This window comes from Parasteatoda tepidariorum, chromosome 2 (assembly GCF_043381705.1).
Source record: "Parasteatoda tepidariorum isolate YZ-2023 chromosome 2, CAS_Ptep_4.0, whole genome shotgun sequence".
Classification (NCBI taxonomy): domain Eukaryota; kingdom Metazoa; phylum Arthropoda; class Arachnida; order Araneae; family Theridiidae; genus Parasteatoda; species Parasteatoda tepidariorum.
The window spans coordinates 62,532,236-62,553,112 of NC_092205.1; the positions used below are offsets into that span (position 1 = coordinate 62,532,236).

General features: G+C 27.1%; 1 protein-coding gene across 1 annotated transcript in view; it reads left to right on the forward strand.

Annotated features, from left to right (window-relative positions):
• The first annotated feature begins 8,728 nt into the window (after nucleotides 1-8,728).
• Nucleotides 8,729-20,877, forward strand: part of LOC107452380 (metabotropic glutamate receptor 3) — a 97,271-nt gene continuing 85,122 nt past the window's right edge. The window contains exon 1 of the mRNA XM_071177668.1: nucleotides 8,729-9,006. The gene's annotated coding sequence lies outside the window, so the exon portion shown is untranslated. The remainder of the gene's footprint in view (nucleotides 9,007-20,877) is intronic.

Below are 20,877 nucleotides of genomic sequence, written 5' to 3' on the forward strand. Positions count from 1 at the left end.
AATGTGTAATTCGCTATTTGTTATTGTGTTCGAATGCTAAGAACACTTTGTTATTCAGGATTTAGATTAAACGCGTTTTGGGGAAGAATTTTAAGAAATAGCCATCTTAGGAAGGGAAAAAAAATCAGAAGCATAACGAGCTGGATTATTATAAATATCTTGTTTTTATTAGGAAGAGAATCACTCTCCCCTATAATTAGAGCAATTTTCCTCAAACTTAGGACTGGGACCTATGAACTAAATGAACCTGGCTCTTATACCTGTGATATCTGCAAAAATGTCACATGAAAATGATAAAGATAAGCCATTTAAGGCTGTTATTCGAAGGCTCCGTCGTCATATGAAATCCTTATTTTTTTGCGAAAAATATGCTACTTTCATAACTGATGAGAGTTTGCAAGAGTTACTCATGATGGTTAGATTAAGTTTAGCCCATCTGAAGCCAATGATGTCTATGCTTACTCTGGAAATGGCGCAAAAAGTCAATATGGAAAAAAACCACAATTTTGTGAAAATGAAATGCGAGTGCTGCTTAATTTTTTTAAAATTTAAAAACTTACTCCAATACTGCCTTATCTGGGCTCATAAAAATTAGCATTCTGAGAATAAGACCGTGATTTTGGTAGTTTTCTTCAAGGTGGAAAAATGTCGCTAAATTGACGATTTTTAAAAAGTTTAATAACTTTTAAAATAAAGTTCATTGCCCGTTTTATATTCCAGATAATTATTCTCGACCTGCATAATTTAAAATCATCGCTTTGCTGTGAGCGCATGGCTCTGAAACTGTGGCTTTTTTTTTATATTTTCCTTGGCGACAGAGTTTCAAATAACCATGTTACAGTTTTTCTACCAAAAAACTTATAACCTTTCAAAATTTTTTTGAAAAATGGTGTCGAACATTGATAGTGTAGGAAAGAAGGACTTCTTTAAAAAATTATTCAGATCTTTTTTCTGGTGGTTTGCTTCAATGCATGCTGTGCTGTTTTATTCACAAAGTCTTCATTGCGCACAAGCTATTTTTTTTAAACTTTTCATCACGTTTTTTGAGGGCAGAGTTTAATCAGTTTAACAAGATTACGTAATGCCATTTACGATGGGCGCAGTCAGGGTTGGTCCTAAGTATAAGCCAATAAGCGGCTGCGTAGGGCGCCAAGATTGAAGTTATGCTAGATTTAAAGAAAAACTTTTTACAAAGCTTTTTTTTTCCACTTGCTTGTTGAAAAATAAAAGTTAAATAAACATATTTTCTTAAAATAAAATGTAGAAACAGGTCTAATACCCTGGTAACAAAATAACCCTTCAAACTGCGTCGCAATGCAATATTCCATATCTTAGATCTTTTTTACCAGTGCCAATGGCATTTGGCTGTGATAATTAACGATCTGCAGATAACGATCCCTAATAGGCCGGTTGAGTTTCCTTTATTGTTTTTTCAAGAATTCTCTTTGGAAACTGAGGGAGCAACTTGCCTATAGTAATTTCACCACCCAAAGTGTTCTAAGAAAAAATCAGTTTTCGAAGATAAGCACTTTTTCTGCAAAGAAAAATGGGAAGTTGAAAATATTCGTGCAACGCTGGATATTGGTCTATTCACAAAAAAACAATTAATAAAAAATTTTCCAAGGAAAAAAAAAGTGAAAATTGGTTTCTGATTTGTTAGAAAAATTAACAATTAATTTGTTAGAGGAGGGGCACAACAGACACGTATAGCGATCAGAGTGTATGGAAATCTGATGGTATAAAGTAAGGCAATTATCATGGATGATTGAAATACTCCTACATTTATTCATTAAATTTTACACGATTATTAAAGCCCACGACCTGTGCGAAACAATCCAGGAATAGTGGTTGATGCATAAATTAAGAAATATACTTATATTTATAATAAATATTTAGCAGTGAATTTCAATAATTAAGTAAGAAACTTTTGAATGAAACACCTGCATGCATCTGAATAATCCAATGTGTATACATTTGAGCAATTTTGAATTTTTTGCAATATTTCCCACATGCTTTGTATTTTTGCATGAACCAAAATGTAAATATAATACAGATATCTAATATTTTGATTGCTCTTCAGAAATTGATTAGGGTAGGACGTTTTATTCGCTGTATCGAATTTAAATAAGAGTTCATTATATAAGTAATTTGCACCGCATTTTTATTAAAAAAAAATAAATAGAAACAAAATAATAAATAAAATAAATAAATTAATAAAATTTGTAGATTTTAACTTATTTTTAAAATTATAGATAAAATTTATTTTACTCTGTACTTATTTATTATTATTATTATTGATATGGGGGAGGGGTGAAATTTTTTTTGCTTGCACTTGGAAATCGCCATGGAATGACCCTGGGCCTAGTATAGTTAATTATAGTTCTTGTCCCATTAAACTCTACGTTCAATAAATAAATGAATTATAAATCAGAAGTTTCCAACTTGCATGAGGCCGGGGCCAGCAATGAAAAACACCAGTCGAATGGCGTTCCGCAACTTTATCAAAATTTTATATAGGATTCTTTTATGTTTGAAGGAACATTAAATATTACTGTCAGAGTTTTATCAAGTTGTCAAAACAAAAGTGTTGAATTACAAATTAAAATAAGAAGTAGATTTTTACCTGAGAAATAAATTTTTTGCATCGTTGGTAAGTTAAATTTCACAGAAACGGAGAAAACGAAAGAACGAACGAAAAGAAAAGTTTTTTAACGAAAGAAAAGTCTTTTAAACACATATAGATTTTTTACGAAAATAGTCCGATAAAAAAATGACAGCTAATATATTTTAGCTCGCGGGCCACAAAAACAGTCTTCACCGACCGGAATGTGGCCCGGGGGCCGCCAGTTGGTAACCACTGTTATAAATGCTTCTGAAAATATAAAACGAGAAACTGACGAAAAAAGTATTTGATTTTATTATTTTTGCGTAATTACTAATGACATTAAATACATTCCATAATATTTCTAAGGAACATGAACTGATTTTTATATAAAGGAAAATGATGCAGAGTAATTCGGAAAAATCCTAATCCTAAATCCTATATTTCGGAGTTCCTATATCTAACGTAGCTGAAAAATTACGGTATATTTCTCTGATCATCGGTTAAAAGAGACACTTTATTGTAGACACAGATTCATCGATAAGGCATTTTTATCCGGAAAATATTAAATTTTTCTTACTTTTAAAATTCATTTCAACTATACAAAGTATCGATTAGATTATGCGCAAAAATATAGTTAAATAATATTATATTTTATGAAGTAATCAGATTACAAAATTATAATAGCTACGAAGCACGTTTATCAATATTTTTATGCTATTCTAAGCTAATAAGTAAACAGTTTTTTGATAAAACGTTAGTTTTCTTTTCCTAATAAATTATTCATAGTTGGCATTTTTGGCAAACACGTTAAAGAGGAAAATATATTTTATCTAAAGAATTGAACTTGCTGATCTGCAATATGAGCAATTTCGGCGTTTGTGTTTGTTTGTCGGAAAAAAAAGAGACAAAATCCAGCGTATTAACTGCTACTTTAACATTAAAGAAACTTCCTTCACCGTTAACTTTTGTTTACCTTCTAATTTTAGTTTATTGTGATAATTTGTCATCGTTTGAATAACGAGGAAATTAAATACCAGGTTATAACATATAAAAAAAATTAAATTGTAAACGAAAAACTTTCAGCGCGAAGTAAGAAAACTGAATAGTAATTGACTCCATTATTCGCGAATTCCATTTCGGACAATTTTGAAGCTGCTGTTGTACCTCTCAAACTTAAGTGAGATATAAGGACTCTAGGAAAAGTGATTTTTCATACGAAATAAAATCTAAATTAGCATTTCGTCAGGATTTTTAGAAAACCATTTAAATATCTTAAAATTCCTCCATCCCGCCATTATCCAACACACATGAATTCCTTTCCTCATTGATATGCGAAATTAATTTCACTATCTATTATTAACTATTGGAAGTATTGTTCAAAAATGTAGTAAAATTTAATGTTGTTGCTAAAGCTCGAAAGTTGTGAATATGCACATTACCAAGCTTTATCGGCAGATTAACTAAAGTAATCCGTTAAAGTGCGAAATCAAAAGTTCTAGGTAATCAACGCATAAACGGTTTCCGTATCATTTAAAGTTTAAAAGTTTATTTCCTTCATTCTATCAACGGATTTGTTGATTGTTTAATTGCATTTATTGACTTAATTCTTTAGATATTGAAAAATAAATGAATCACATAATGTTAATTTCTTGCATTGCAATCTAAATAGTTTGACTAAATGTTATAGTTTTGAAAGTGATTGATGATTGATTCTATCAATTAATGTGATGATTGTTTTATTGTAGCAGCTTGGTTTTTTTAGACAGTAAGAAAAAAAATAAATAACATAAAGTTAACTTAAATGTAGAGAAACGTTGCTGTTGTTCCAGAAAATTTTTAATTTCAGTTCAATGACTGCTGGTTGGTAACAAGAAGATTTTCTAAGTAAAGCAAGCTATCTCTTGCTTTATTTAATTAAGGGGGGACAACACAGTAGAAGTCTGTAAAGAGAAGAATTTTACAATGAATGCTACAATGGTTGCGATAAGCTAAATACATTTTTTATCGTACTGTACAGATTTTAATCTCCATTTTATCATGTTACAAATACAAGCTAATGATATTATGCAATGTTTTTAACTTATTTTTTTAAAATTATTCATAGTTTGCTGAACTCACAGAAGTTGAAAAAAAATCCTCATTCAAATTTTATTCTGTTTTGATTTTTTTAAAACTTCTTGAACATAGTATTTGTTGCACGCAAGATTTGAAAAAAAAATTTTTTTTTTTAAATTCATGAAATGGCATAAAATAAATTTATATATTCGTGGATTACTCATAACCAGTCAACTCAATTAAAAAATTGCAACGTGAAACTAAAGCTATATTTATTGTGAACACTGTGTCAAAATTGGAAGTAAATCAAAATTTGAAAATTGTTCTAGTTTGCGATACAACAAGTAAGGGAAATATAGTTTCGAGTAAATTACGCTTAAAGTTTTACGATCTATAATCCATATAAATATATAAAATTTTGCAATGCATCAATACTAGGTCCATAAAAATGTTCTTCTCTATCATTTTCAGCAGTCTCAAATGCTAAGTCTGGCTCTTTTTCTTGTTAATCCACCCTCATATGACACAGCAACATAGAGTAGCTGCAGAAATTCTGCTGTCATCTTTATTTTGAGCTTATTCTAAGGTTCATGAGAGTACATTTATTTCTCATTGGTTTTAAACTGACAATATCAACAACCCTTTGCAACCTTCATTAAAAATTATCATAGTTAAATTAGTTCCAGTTTCAACTATTTATATTGAAAGTAGCATTAATTCTTTTTCTTACATAATTTAAATAAATTATTTTAATAAAATAGTTTAAATGATTGTATCTTTACTAAAATGTTTTGGTATGAGTGAGCAAATCCAGTAATCAATTGAACGCTCAAATTTACTTGTTCATACATGTCACAGCAAGAGTAGTGCGACATAATATTTCGAAACTTTTACATTTTTACGAAAAGGAATTCAATGTTTTTTCGATACATAATTTAATTTTATTCAATAATTTAATTCAATATATTCGTACAATAATCTTAAAGACATAAAATATATAAAAAAATGCAATAATGTTTTTTTAATTTTAATTTATTTTTTATTTTATTTTGGAAAATATTTGTGAGCTATTTTTCTTTTTTAAGAAGTGAAATTTTTTTTTTGGCACTTTAATGGATCACTCTGGTGTTACATTGACTAGATAATTCGCAGAATAACTGATTTCTACACTTAAGTGGTAACATAAATGCAAACATAAATCTAATTTCTTATTCTGTGTATCAATCGCCGTTTAACAATTACCATTGGCTTTATTTTTTTTTATTTACGATGCCATTTCTGAAGTTATATAAATCTAAGCATATTTGCATACTGAAAAAGGTAATCGTTTTCCTGTTGTTACCTGTTAAGCAATTTGAAAAGTGAAACAATTTTTCGGCACTTTAACGGATCACTCTGGTTAATTTACGCTGGCTAGATAATTTGCAGAATAACTAATTTCTACACTTTAGTGGTAACATAAATGCAAATATAAATCTATTTACTTATTCTGTGCATCAATCATCGTTTAACAATCAGCGTTGGCATAAAAAATTCGTATTTACGATGCTATTTCTGAAGTTATATAAATCTAAGCATATTTGCATATTTATTGAAAAGGGTAATCGTTTTCCTGTTGTTCCCCGTTAAGCAATTTGAAAAGTAAAACAATTTTTCGGCACTTTATCGGATCACTCTGGTTAATTTGCACATTGGCTAGATAATCTGCAGAATAACTGATTTCTACACTTTAGTGATAACATAAATACGAACATAAATCTATTTACTTATTCTGCGTATCAATCATTGTTTAACAATCACCGTTGGCATTAAAAATTCTTATTTACGATGCGATTCCTGAAGTTATATAAATCTAAGCATATTTGCATATTTATTGAAAAAGGTAATCGTTTTCCTGTTGTTCCCCGTTAAGCAATTTGAAAAGTAAAAAAAATTTCGGCACTTTAACTGATCACTCTGGTTAATTTGCACATTGGCTAGATAATCTGCAGAATAACTGATCTCTATTCTTTAGTGATTACATACATACAAACATAAATCTATCTCTTTGTTTTGTGTATCAATTATCGCTTAATCACCACCATGACCTAAAAAATTCCCTCTAAAGATGCCCTTTCTGTCGAAGTCACATTATAGTTAAGTAACTTCAGACATACTTGTTAATTTATTGAAAAAGGTTATCGTCAACCTCTGGGAGGGGAAAAGCATCGATACAGAGCCATGACGTAAAGGTCGCCTACATTGAAGTGTAGATTACGCGGGGACTGGGTCATCACAACATTCTAAAAATTTAGCTCATGGCGATCTGGGAAAAAATCTCAATGTCGCACGCTCTCTTTAGGGTTGGAATGAAGGTATTTTGTTGAAAGTTATTGGGGGCTCTTGTTTGATGCATGTTTCGTTCATTTAGCGATTTGAATGTCAAGAAGAAAATCCTCGAATGATATTATTTCAGTTATGATTTACGCAAATTAATTAAAAATATTTAGTGCCGTATCTATATTGTTCGTATTTATATTTTTCAGTATATAGTTTTAATTTGCTTAAAATATTTAGAAAACTCATCAAATAATTTTCAATATATTTAATTCTTGAAATATTTTTAAAATATTTGCAACTGAATAAAAAAATTAGCCCTCATTGCCATAGAAAGATCCTTTATTGAAGCATTCAAAATTGTTCAAACATAGGGCAAATCTTTTTCTTTTATCTATTTTCTTTTTAACATAATAAGTTATTAGTTATAAAATTGGAATTCTATTATTTCGAATTTTCATAAATATGGTTTATTGGGTGGTTAATAAAATGGTGAATAAAGAAGTAAAATGGTACATTAAATTTAAAAAAAAAAAAAAAAACTACTTTTTATGAATTTAGAAGTATAATCAATTTAGAATTTAATTTTTTATAAATGAATAAATGTGCTTACGTGCATAATTATTGAGATTGCTTCACTTTATACATCCTTTCAAAGAGTAAAATTATTATTTTTTTTCTTGTGATTTCTTGTCGCTATGGAATGATGTACTTCTCTAAAAATGACCTTTTCTGAAGTAAACTCATCAATGAAATTTAATATAAAAATATGATAAACATATCATACAAATTTAATAAACATACATATTTTTCTAAAATGACCTGTCTTTGAAGTAAATTCATGAATGTAAATATAATAAACAAAATCAATATATATTTATTTTTAAGTTAAAAAAATTATTATCAAAAATAAAGTTCACGTTACATGTGTCATTAAAAAAAAAGAAATGGCTTTTTTTTCTAACTGAATTATGACATATTGTATAAAAACTACTTTTGGGTTTAACTTGCAATAAATCTCAAATTATTACGGCAGAGAGCTGACCAGACTGTGTTGTGGTCAGGGAGCAGACCTCACATCAGAAAAGTCTTAGGTTCGAATCAAAGACAAGGCATGGATGTTCTCTCATTCTCTGTAAAATCTGTCCTTACTGTGGGTTCAACGCTGGCCCACCTAATACGGTGTCCTTAAAGTAGTGATCAATAAATCTGCCCTACTGATACCTGAAGGACGCGTGTCAATTGGAAATTGGAGGAAAAAAATTGCAGCAAAGAAAAAATATTCTATTGGCATTGCAAAAAATGCTTTTAGGTCAAATCAAAATTGTCTAGCAAAAAAAAAAAAAAAAAAAAGTTTTATATTGTACAAAAAATAATTTTTTTTATTTCAACTTTCATTAAATCAAAAACTAATAACGCTAATTAAAAAAAATACAATAGTAATAACATTTATAATTAAGAATCGATACATTTTTAATGCTTTTCTGAGAAATATTAAAGCTTATCTTTTAGCAGCAAGATTTAAAATGTATTGGTAAGCTAAATTATTTCTTGTGGTTCTAATTTAATTTTATATATAAAAAAAAAGAAAACAAACGAGTTATATAAAACCATCCTTCCTGCTGTACACACATTAACTCATCGAGAACTTTTCGATATTACTTCTATTCGCCCCTACAGGTATTTACTAGCATCTGAGATTTTTGAGACAACTTTTCAAAAATTTGGCGACTTGGCGAGATCTGAAAAAGTAGGGGGAAACAGGTCCCGCTTTCATCTTCGGCATCTGTTTTGGAACTTTTCATTCATCCAACTGTTGCATAGGTCTTGAGGAGTGATTGATCTTCGTTTTGTTGTGATTGGGATGTTATTTAAAATCTCTTTTTTATAATTTTGCGGCATGTTGCTCTTTCCGTTCTTTTTTCTTTGTGATGTGAAAAATTCCATATTTTCATAGAATATACATTAAAGATTGCCGGTGGATAATAAGTGGACATTTTTAAATCGTCGGATATAAATTATTCTCTAAGGTAAGAGATCATATTTTTATTTTAATTTCATCAATTGATAAATAAAATTTCAACTTACGCACTTAAATAATAGTTTTATTGAGTATTTAAATTCTCGTAATGTGACTTGCTGTGTAATCTTTAGTTCATCTCGTTTTTTAATCTTAATATATGTTCTAATCTTAATCTAAAAACTATATATGAAATTTAAGAAACATTTTAAAACTTTTCTGATTTTTTACAATTATATGAATATTGGAATGAAATGATATTTTTATGACTTAAAATAAAAAATATATACTTCTATAACTTTAATGAGATATTTTTAGAGATTTGTACATAATTTTAAAATTAAAAAGTTAAACGCTTTAGGATTTTCTGTGCTTGAATTATCATTACGTAAATTAAAGCTTTGTAAACTGTTATTTATGCAAATGCAGTGTCAGATATCTAAAATATATTTTTTTGATTAATTTGTTTATTTAATTTTTTTTTCTATGAAAGATGATTATAAATTACATGATGCTGTTTCCAAATATGTTAATTATCTATTATGAATAACGATGTAATCTTTGAAATGACGGTGTAAAATATTGCACAAACATTTCTGTTTAAGGATATGAAAATTTAGGAATTTTATTTATTCATATTTGATACAGAAACGAGCCTACAAACTCTAGTAACTTGCAATTTTTAAGAGCAATTTTTTTTCTTCGTATTTTGCCATTGTTTTCTTCATCTATATTATAAAGACTATCTTTTTCTATGGGATTTTATATATACAAATGTTATTTATTGAAGGATATATAGTATTTTAATTGAAAATGTGAACTCTACATGCATAGTTTTAATTAAGAAATGTAAAAATAATTTTTCTAACTTATAAAAGTTACAAATTTGAATCGGGAAATAAGTTGCCATTTAAAAAGAACCTCTGTCTGTTTTATATTGAGTGAAAACAAAAAGACATTAAAATTTTAAACTGACGATTTAAATATGTAACTTGATTTTTCGGAATTGTTTAAACAGTGCATTACAAACCTTAATTTTTTGAAAAAGTTTTCTAATTATCAATTTCAAATTATTAACTAAGCGCTCGTTAGTCGTTAGTTTCCGTCTGTTCATTTGAGATTTTTAATTAACGTTCATAATCTAGTTTTTCAATCATATTAAGACATTAAAATATAACATTTTATTGAAGATTTCAGTAATCCCTGATTTCGGAACTTAAATTACTGAAATAAGTTAATGACTATAGATATACTGATAAATAAACAATAAAATGATTTGTTTTAAAAATAGGGTAAGAAAAAGTAATGTTTTTTATTAATAAAAAATCTATAATATATCAAACTTAATAAATCATACATCTCAAAATCACAAAAATCATTGAGTTAAAATATTGCACAGCAAGCGGGACAATTAGTAGAAAAATGAACGTGATTAGTTATGAAAAGGAGATGTAATGGTTCCTTTTATAAGGAATTACACACATTGATTTTTTTAATTTATCTATATTATAAAATGTTACTTTGTTCCAACTGTAATTTTTTATTTTTATTAAGAATTATTCGAGAAACTATTTTTTTATGAAATATTATTTTGTTTTGTTCTTTTAGAAAATAATAATTTCAGAATTTATGCAAATTTGATGAAATGTTACTTCGTTAAAAACGGTGATCTGCAATTTTAGCTAAGAAGGATTTTAAAAACTATATGCGTCCTTTTCAGAAGCTGTTGTTTTCTATTTAATGGTTTTTTGTTACTTTTGTTAAGTATTCTAGAAACTATATATACTGTTTTTTTTTAAAAAATTACGTAAGCATCGTCGGTAATTTGTTATTTATATTAAAATGATTTTTGAAAACAACTTTCAAAAGGTGAATTCCATAAAAAAATGAGCAACCATTTAAAAAGAAATTAGTTGAATTGCATTGAATGTCATCAACTGAGGTAATCATGGAGTTAAAATAACCCTACAAAGCAAACTGGTTTAGAATTCTAAATAAAAGGCAAGATTTAATAAATTGTAAATGAAAGTAAAGATAAATTGTAAATAAAGTACTGTTATATAAAGGCAAAAATTTGAGATAGATATAACAAATTTATTATCCTTGATTATATTTGATACGTTATTTATTGAAATCTATTAAATTTAGAAAAATGAGGCAGGAAAAAAAAAATCTTCACCTAACACTAATTTTGATTGACACCAAAATTGAAACTAAATTTTTTCAAACTTTAATATGTTTTCGTTAATTTTGTCTTTAGAAATTTCCCCACCCCAAAATTTTAAGACTTTTATGAATTTTGTAATTTTTTAAAATTTTAAAATCATTTTTACAGTTTTTGTTCTTCTTAAATTTTATTATTTAACATTTTTTAAAGTGATTTGCAACTTTTCAACGCTTTTTTAAATTTAAAAACTACTTTAATAATAACGATTAGAAACCATTAAAGGTTTAGGCTTTGAACTAAATTAATAAATAAATAATGCAATAAGTAACCATTATAAAACAATATGAATAGCAATAATAAATAACAATTAACTGAAAATTTTAAAGATATTTCTTTTTTTTAAATAGGCAAAAAAAAAGAAGGAAAAAAAAGAAACAAACAGGCATAGGCTGTCAAGTCAAATATAGCAGCATTTTTAATCATTTATCGAAAAAATTGTAGAAGAATTTTTAAATGCTTTGGCAATAATGAATTTCAAAGAAGGATATTTTTCTAGCTGATCTAATTGGATTTTTTTGTTATAGGCTTGAGATAATTGATTGTCTAATGTTTAAATATAAAAATTAAAACAAATATATATGAAAATATTTACTTATCTGCAAGTAAATTTGAAAAAAAAAAAAGCATTTAAATCATATCATTATTTCTTGTAATTTATTTTATTAAAAATGAAAATATTCGTCGAATAATACCCTAAATACCGCAAAACATAATAAAAAAATCTGACCATTCAAACGGAAACAATATCGCTTGACTGTTATTTCAAAAATGCCGTAATAATGTTTATTTTAATAGTTGAAAAGTGTTTTAATTAAATTGTTTAATTAGTAAAACTATTTTAATGTTGCCTGTTTTTTATTATTGTTACTGAAAGCTTGGTCTTTAAAAATAGTTTCATTGTCATTATAAAAAGCCTAAATTATTATTAGCATTAATCAATTAATTTTTTTAATATATTAATATGATTTTAATTTTGTTTGCATTTGCTAAAATCTTAACATCAAGTGTTCAGGTAATTAAATTTAATATATTAGTCTAAAATAGTGTTAAAAGCGACCCTCAAATTATGAAGGAGTGGCTTTTAGCTTTACAGCCAAAAATTTATGGTAGAAATTTACATAACTATTGTAAGAAATGTTATACCTTTTCTTCAAACGAATTTTTATAAAAAAAAAACTTTAAGAAAAGCACTAAAATTAAGTACTAAAATTATAAAGTGTATTCAAGTTTCAATAACATTTAAATTCTCCGACATTTCAAATTTAAGAAATTTTTTAACGAAGACATATTAAAAAATGTAGTTTAAAGATTTATTAACAAATTGTAACAGTAAAAAAAAAAAGAAATGTTTCCACAAAATATTTTGAAAATCTGCTACAGTTTCAGTTATTTAAATTCAAAGTGTGCATTACTTCATATGTTTAATTAGTCGAAAATAAATAACATATATTTAATAAATATTAAAATATTAATATATAATTTTTATTCCTGTTCTTATTCTCAAATGATGCGGTTCTCACTAATTTCAGAAATAGCTAATACAGTATTAGTTGATAAAAATGTTTAACTTATTGCTATTCTCAAAAATAATTTTTTATTTGCTACTTCGAGAAAGTTTGTCAACCCTCAGTCTGAATTGTATTTATGTCGCTATATTCTAAAAGGAAAATAAAATAGCTCATAATGTAAAACAGTGTCAAATATAGATACTTAACTTAATGGGAATAAGCATTTTACATTCAGAGTAGACTAGAATGTCCAAAATTTTCTATTGTGCAATTTCAGTAGAAAATATCAATCGCAAAACACGTGTTGTTTATCGAAACGAAATGCTACCTTTTGGAAAAAGAGGAGCTTAAGGTATTAAGCATTTTTTTGTTTGTTAATTTTTCCTTATTCTCTTTCAAACCGGAAACAACTGGCTTTCATCCTATAAAACTTGTCGAATACTTTTTTTATTTTTCACTCCAAAATTGTCACAAACTATTCTATTTTGCAAGTGTAACATTAACCACAAACCACAAGATCCACAGAAAAGTGATGAACAGTTTCATTTGCAGTTGTTTTAATCCATTACCTTTTCAGAACTAAGTGAAACAAAAGAATTTATATCGTACATAAGTTATATAGTGCATAAATTTAATTTTAAATATGAAAATAATATCAAAATTATTGTTTAAAATTATTAAACAATAATTGTTGTTTAAAATTTTTACTAAGAATATTTAGGAAAAATTTATTTCATGTTTTATTTACTTAGTTATTTGAAATTTTTGAACTGAAAAGAAATTTTCTGGTTGTTAATAATTTTGTTCTGATCATCCATTTATCTATTTTTAATATTCGTATGAATTAATTTCCCGTTTGTAAATAATTAATATTTAATGTAGTAAATGATCTTATGAAAATATGATATAAAAATTTTAATTCCAACTTGAAAATTTTGCCTATTGACCAGGAAAGTTAAAAATACACTGAGAGAAAAAGCATGATCAAAGCTACCAGAATATGGTAAAGTTTACCGCGTTTTCGGCTCCACATTTCCAAAAAACTTATTAACTTTTACCTAAGCGTTTTGGTAATGATTTTGGTAAAATTAACATTATCATATGGCTTTATAATATGTGATAAAATTTCATAATTTTATCATACATAAGAACATGGCATAAAGACCATTTATTCGGTTAAATTTATTTTTCAGTTTCGTATTTTTTTACGAAATGTGTTACTATCAGAAATAAAGTTTTGAAAACCAAAATACTTGGTAAGCCATTACCATATGAACAGAAGAATTTCATTTCCAAATGGATAGTTTGAATGTTTTATATTTTGGTTTTATTAACGGGGGTTGTGATCGTTTTTACTTGAAATAGCGTTACTATACAATACGGTAATTTTACCAGATTTGTTTCATTGTGTACTTATCCTTCAGCTAGATACCAGGTGAAAATATCTGAGCTTCGATATCAGTTTATTAACCATACGTCTAGAAAACCACTCTTTTGGCAAAACAAAATACCAGTCTCTTCATCATTTGATAATTGCTTGCCAAATTGTGTTGTTAATTAAAATTTGTTGTATTTTAATAAACAGTTTTTCTAAAAATAAATATTTCTATTGAATTGCAAACTTTTTTTTAACTGTTGTTACTTATAAGATTATTCACTTAAAGTTTATAAACAGTAATCCTTTTTTTTTTTTAGGTATTTATAAACTTGGCGATTATTTTGACAAAGGAATTTTGTCTTATAACCAGCTAACGCATTAGTACAGAGTTAAACGTGTTTCTCATGATGATAAATATTAGGCATTAAGTGTACTATTTACCGAATTCAACATTTTAGGTATTATTTTGTTTTTCAATTTAGCGTAAATTTAGCTTCATGCTATCACGTTATATTAATGCATATTGTAAACTTTTCGAGGAATTTTTTTGTTAAAAAAGATATTTACTTAAGATATTTCAATAAAAATAATAAAGGTGACAGATTTGGATCACTTAGTCCATAGCAGTGACTACAGAACTCAATATATATTTTGAAAGAAATGTATCGAACGGAAAAGGAAATGCAAATAAGATTTAAAAGAAACTTTACGAACGATAATTTAATTTTCAGTATTAAATAATTCATATAAATTTAATTATAAAGTTACATACACGGAAAAAACAATTCTGGTAAAATTGCCGTAATGTATAGTAATAACATTTCTGGTAAAAAGAGAAAAGAAGAGCAATTCTTATAAAAACCAAAATAAACGGTATGTAAACTATTATTTTCCTATATTCTTTTTACTCCCCATTTAGTAAAAAATACAGAATTGAGAAGTGAATTTAATTGAAAAATGGATTTTATGCCATACTATTAGATATCATGATAAATTTTCCAAATTTTGCAACAATTACAAAATTTTTGTTGCTTTTATAAAATAACATTTTATTGTTAATTTTACTAATTTATTTTGCTAATTTATTAACTAATTTGTTAATTTTACTAATTTATTTACTAATTCATTGCCAAAGTGCTTCTGAAAAAATTACTGAGATTTTTTAGTGTTCCCGTAGAGCTGGAAACTTGGTAAATTTTACCATATTCTGGCAGATTTGATCATACTTTTTTCTCAGTGAAGGAATGAATGCTTGTTTCATATTTTAAGACAAGTGTGCAAAAAATCAAGAGATACAGGCAATTTGCCTAATTTGTTGAGACGAAGCAAACGCTCTATCAATTATTGACAAATGAAGATTTAAATGTTCATCAGATCTCTATTCTTTCATACCATTTCAAACTTTGTTTACGTAGTGTCAAAAAAATTTCACTTGCACGCTTTATTGCCTAGCTTCCGGATATTTTTCAAACTCAGCAATGGACCAGCAATTGAGTTAACTAAATCCGTAATCGATTGGAACGCAAATCATCATATCTTAATTTATTGCAAAAAAAAATGTTTTGTTTTACTTTGTACATTCGCCGACATTACTCAGAGTATGATGGACTGCATGCATATGCTGTATACCCCTGCAGCTTTTATGCTCGCTTGAATGCGGCAGTAAGTTGTCCGTCAATTTGCAACTTTCTTCGAGGGGACCATTAACTAGTTCCTTGTTGCGTAAGGGAGTCATCTTTCTCTCTAAAAAATTATCTCAACCGGAACAAATCGCCAAATATCCTTATTATAATGCGTGGGCGAACTCTGTATTCTACCGACAAGTATTTTAGAAGAGTGAGTGACAGCTGGAAATGAGTTAAGACGAAAAATGAAACAAAAAGTTACATACAGTTGCATAAAATTACATATTTTCATTTTGAAGAAATTAACTTTTCATTTTTTATTTTTATTTTGCATAGTTACTTTATTTTTTATTTTTATTTTGCATAGAGTTACTTTATTTTTTATTAAATTATTTCTATCCTATCGTTTGCATAAGTTATTTTTTTCATCATTTTACATAAAATTATAAATTTAATTTATTTTGCATAAAATTATAAATTCAATTTATTTTGCATAAAATTAACATTTTTTGAATTTACATAAATTTATCTCTTATTTTTATTTTGCATTGAATTTATTTCTTACTGTATTTGAACTTATACTATATTATTATAATAATTTTTTTACACCTCGTTTCTCTTTCGAGAAATATTTAGTGCCTACACTGCAAAAGAAAATGTAGTCAAAATTACGAGAATATGGTAAATTTAACCGTGTTTCTAACTCTAGGGGAACATCAAAAATCACGGTAATTTTTTTTTATCGAAATGCTTTGGTAGTGATTTTGGTAAAATTAACAATACAAAATTGCATTTTAATTTATGTTAAAATTTGGTAAATGTGGTAAACTTTGGTAATCCTATCTTGATACCTTAGAGCGGCATAAAACCCATTTTTTCGGTTATTTACTTTTCAGTTTTGTATATTTTACAAAAAGGAAATAAGAACTGTAATTGGTAATAAGAATTATAATTTTGAAAACCAGAATTTCCAGTAAAACGTTACCATACAATCAGAAACCATTACCATATGAATGATTTAAGTACTGTATATTTTGGTTTAATTACTAAAATCATGTTTGTTCTTACCAGAAAGGTTTTTACCAATCAGTACAATAATTTTACCGGAATTTTTTACTCCGTTTAATTACCATAGACGTTCCTGCAAGTACTTTTTTCTAAGTTTGTAATAAAATGAGAAAAGAGGTGAAAAAGACTCACACAACCTGTTAAGTTTTTGCTATTTTTTTACAATGAAAAAACTAGCCGTCTCCTTTATAGGGTATTGATTAGAATTATGTTGCCATTTGAGTTGAACGAGGTTTGAGAAGAATTAATTTGCATCAAGTTTTGAGAAGGTTAACAAGGTTTGAGAAGAACTAATTAGTGTTATGCATTAAGGTTTGAAAGTTAATTTGCTTGCTCGGCAATATAAGTCAGCTTGGTATCTTAATGCTGAGAACAAAAAATTAACGTAGACATTATGGCACAACGTGCTTTTCACTGTAAAGAAGCCCGGATCAAATTACAGTAAAAAAGTATGGGTATACAGTAAAATCCGATACAGTAAAATCCATTTTTACTGGAACATGTTACGTAACAAAAAATCTGACATACAGTAATTTTTACTCTAATAATAACCCTAAATCACTGAATTCCTCAAATTAAATTAATATTACTGTAAAAATTAAGATCTAATATTTTACGTCAAAAAGTAATTTTCTCGTAAAGTGTATTTTACAGATGATGCACCTAAAGTGGCTGTACTTTATACGGTAATTTGATCAGGAACAGTGTATTTAGGAGCACTATCAAATGCCAAAACTCTGGTTTTCCAGATGGAAGAAAATCTAGTTTCTAGATTTAGTAGTCCATGCCAGTATCTAGATCAAAATTTCGATCCTGTTATAAAAAATTTTTTTTTCCAAATTAAATTCAAATTCGATTAATAAATATATTGTACCAACCCGTAATTATCTGATGCCCCTTTCCTCAAATAGTATACTTGAATACTTGAATTTTTAATTTCATATGAATTTAAAAATTCAAGTATTCGGTATTATTATCACACACCCCATCAGGAATAAACTCTGTATAAATCCAAGATTTTTTATTTGTTGTTTTTTAGATAGAGTTGAAAAAACTTCAGCGTTGAAGAAACTTTTTCTTTCTCTGTATCAATCGGTTATTATTTTTTCTCAAAATGGCTCCATTTATTACCTTTTAAGTTCATAAGCGGAAAACCAAATCTCTATCATCTCATAAATAATGCTTGAAAAATAAAACAAAACAAATTGTAATTATTTTTTTTACGCAGAAGATACAATATTCAGCTGTTTTAAATAAGTGTCTAGTCACGATATTTTGAGTAGGAAGAAATGAGTGGTGTTATCCTGACTCTTGCATCACTTTTTAAGGCCAAAAGGCATACAAATACGCCTTTATTTCATTATAGATTTACTATCAGATAAATTACTGGATTAAAGATGATTGTTTGATAGAATCCGTTTGTCACAATATTTTTAATATAATGTCTTTGTTTTCCAAGATGCAGATTGTAAAACGCCAAACATATATAACGGTATTTGAAAGTATGCTGATTCATTGCAAAGGATGAAACCAAATATGTTACCTAATACCTTATAAGAACAATCGATTTCAGAGATAGATTTACATCTTGCATTTGTTCACCTCCGCAATTATGTAGTCTTAAATTCAACTAAGAAAACAAAGAAACACTAGAGACACGCTTTGTTACAAATCGTTCTGTTTTTATGAAATAAAAAAGATTGTGAAACAAAATTATCGCTTAATTATTGAACATCATCCTTCCGCAATAATCTTACAATTTTTTACGTGCTTCTTTTAAAACTGCACAGTCAGAATGATCCATTCAAAGTTGAACCATAACATTAGCACCTTAAAAAATAACAACTTACAACGTAGCTGCAAATTTAATAATGTGTTACATTGAGGATCGATAGCAAATTTAATACTGTGTTTCATTGTTGAATTCAAATTGAATCATAGAGTTTTGTTATATTTTATTTGCAGACTAAATCTGAAAAAGTTAACTAATGTGTTCTAATATGTTATCAATTAAAGGTTGCGGCAAATTTGAAAGTTATGTTTTTAGCAATATAATAAAAAAGGAAATTTTTAATAACTTACACTGTTAAAATTTTTTTAGCGAATAGAGGAAAGTCAACCACTTCTTAAGAATTACATAAATATTAATTCACACTTACACGGAGAAAAAAAATCTGATAAAATTACCCTATGGTATAATAATTACGTTTATGATAAAAAAAATATAATTCTGTTATTAAAAACCAAAATATACGGTATTTAAACTGTTGATAATTTTTACATTCATATCGTAACGGCTTACCAGCAATTCTAACTTTAAAAATTATAGTTCTTATTACCACACGTTTAGTGAAAAAAATTAAACTGAAAAGTAAATTTAACCGAATAAATGGTTTTTATGCCGTGCTCTAAAGTATCATGCTCAAAGATCAAATTTTTACCACACTTACCAATTTTTATCCCATATTATAAAACTATATTTTATTGTTAATTTCACCAAAATCATAATTATTTCCAAAGCACTTTAGTAAAAATTACCGAGCTTTTAGATGTTCTCACGGATTCAGAAGCACGGTAATTTTTACCATATTCTTGTAGTTTTGACCATATTTTCTTTCTTAGAGTGGTAGCACACTTGTAAACATTTCCATTTGAAAACCTCACGGCTACGCAGAATAGCACAGTCATGTGAATGTTTACTATTATTAGTACGCTGAATTAATCTATAACTTCTTGGAATTTTAGCATGATACGTTTATCTGATCTTTGCAAAAACTTAAGAACCATAATTATTTATAATATCTGAACTAATCAAAAGTACTTTTTGTTTACAAGGGCGAAAATAATTACATACATTGGACAATCTAAATAAGGAGAACTGTGAGCTGGTAAATATTCAAAAAATTGCCATTTAGTATGAACTTTTCCTAAATCATGAGGATAAAGTTGATAGAAATAGGTTATTTTTTAGAAGATATAAGATCATAGTTCCTTTTCTCTTCTTCCCTTTCTTTTTTTTTTTTTTTTTTTTTTTTTTTTCTTTTTGCAAATTTAACTGTACTAAATTGACTAATATTTTTTTTTGTGTATTCAAAAATAAAATTTAATACTATTTTCTACAATAAATACTATTTTAAAAGCATGTCAGTAGCAGTTATAATTGGATTAGCTAAGAGAGAAAAAAGTTATCGCCAGCTGTTTAATAAATATGTAGTAGCATTAAAATTAAAATATGTAGTAAAAAATTACATGAATTTATTTTTAAGGCAAAAATCTTCCAATATAAACTATGCAATTTATCTACGGCTAAAATGCTTTTTTTTAAAAAAAAAATACAAAACTAATATAATTTTACACTTTAAAAAAATTTAACTATGACTTAAGTTTTTATGTCCAGGAATTGTTTAGTTATCTTGATGGGTAAATTTCTAAAATCTTAGAAAAAAAATTAAGAAGTTTAAGTTTATTGTTGCTCTGTATCGTACGTTCCTACTGTTTTCTCTTTCATTTTTAGTTGCTGCAATTTGTTAGAAAGCTTCCTTCACGTTTTAGATTCCCATTTTTTCGGTTATTTACTTTTCAGTTTTGTATGTTTTACTAATAAGGAAATAAGAACTGTAATTGGTAATAAGAATTATAATTTTGAGAACCAGAATTTCCGGTAAAACGTTACCATACAATCAGAAACCATTACCATATGAATGATTTAAGTACTGTATATTTTGGTTTAATTACTAAAATCATGTTTGTTCTTACCAGAAAGGTTTTTACCAATCAGTACAATAATTTTACCGGAATTTTTTACTCCGTTTAATTACCATAGACGTTCCTGCAAGTACTTTCTAAGTTTGTAATAAAATGAGAAAAGAGGTGAAAAAGACACACACAACCTGTTAAGTTTTTGCTATTTTTTTACAATGAAAAAACTAGCCGTCTCCTTTATAGGGTATTGATTAGAATTATGTTGCCATTTGAGTTGAACGAGGTTTGAGAAGAATTAATTTGCATCAAGTTTTGAGAAGGTTAACAAGGTTTGAGAAGAACTAATTTGTGTTATGTATTAAGGTTTGAAAGT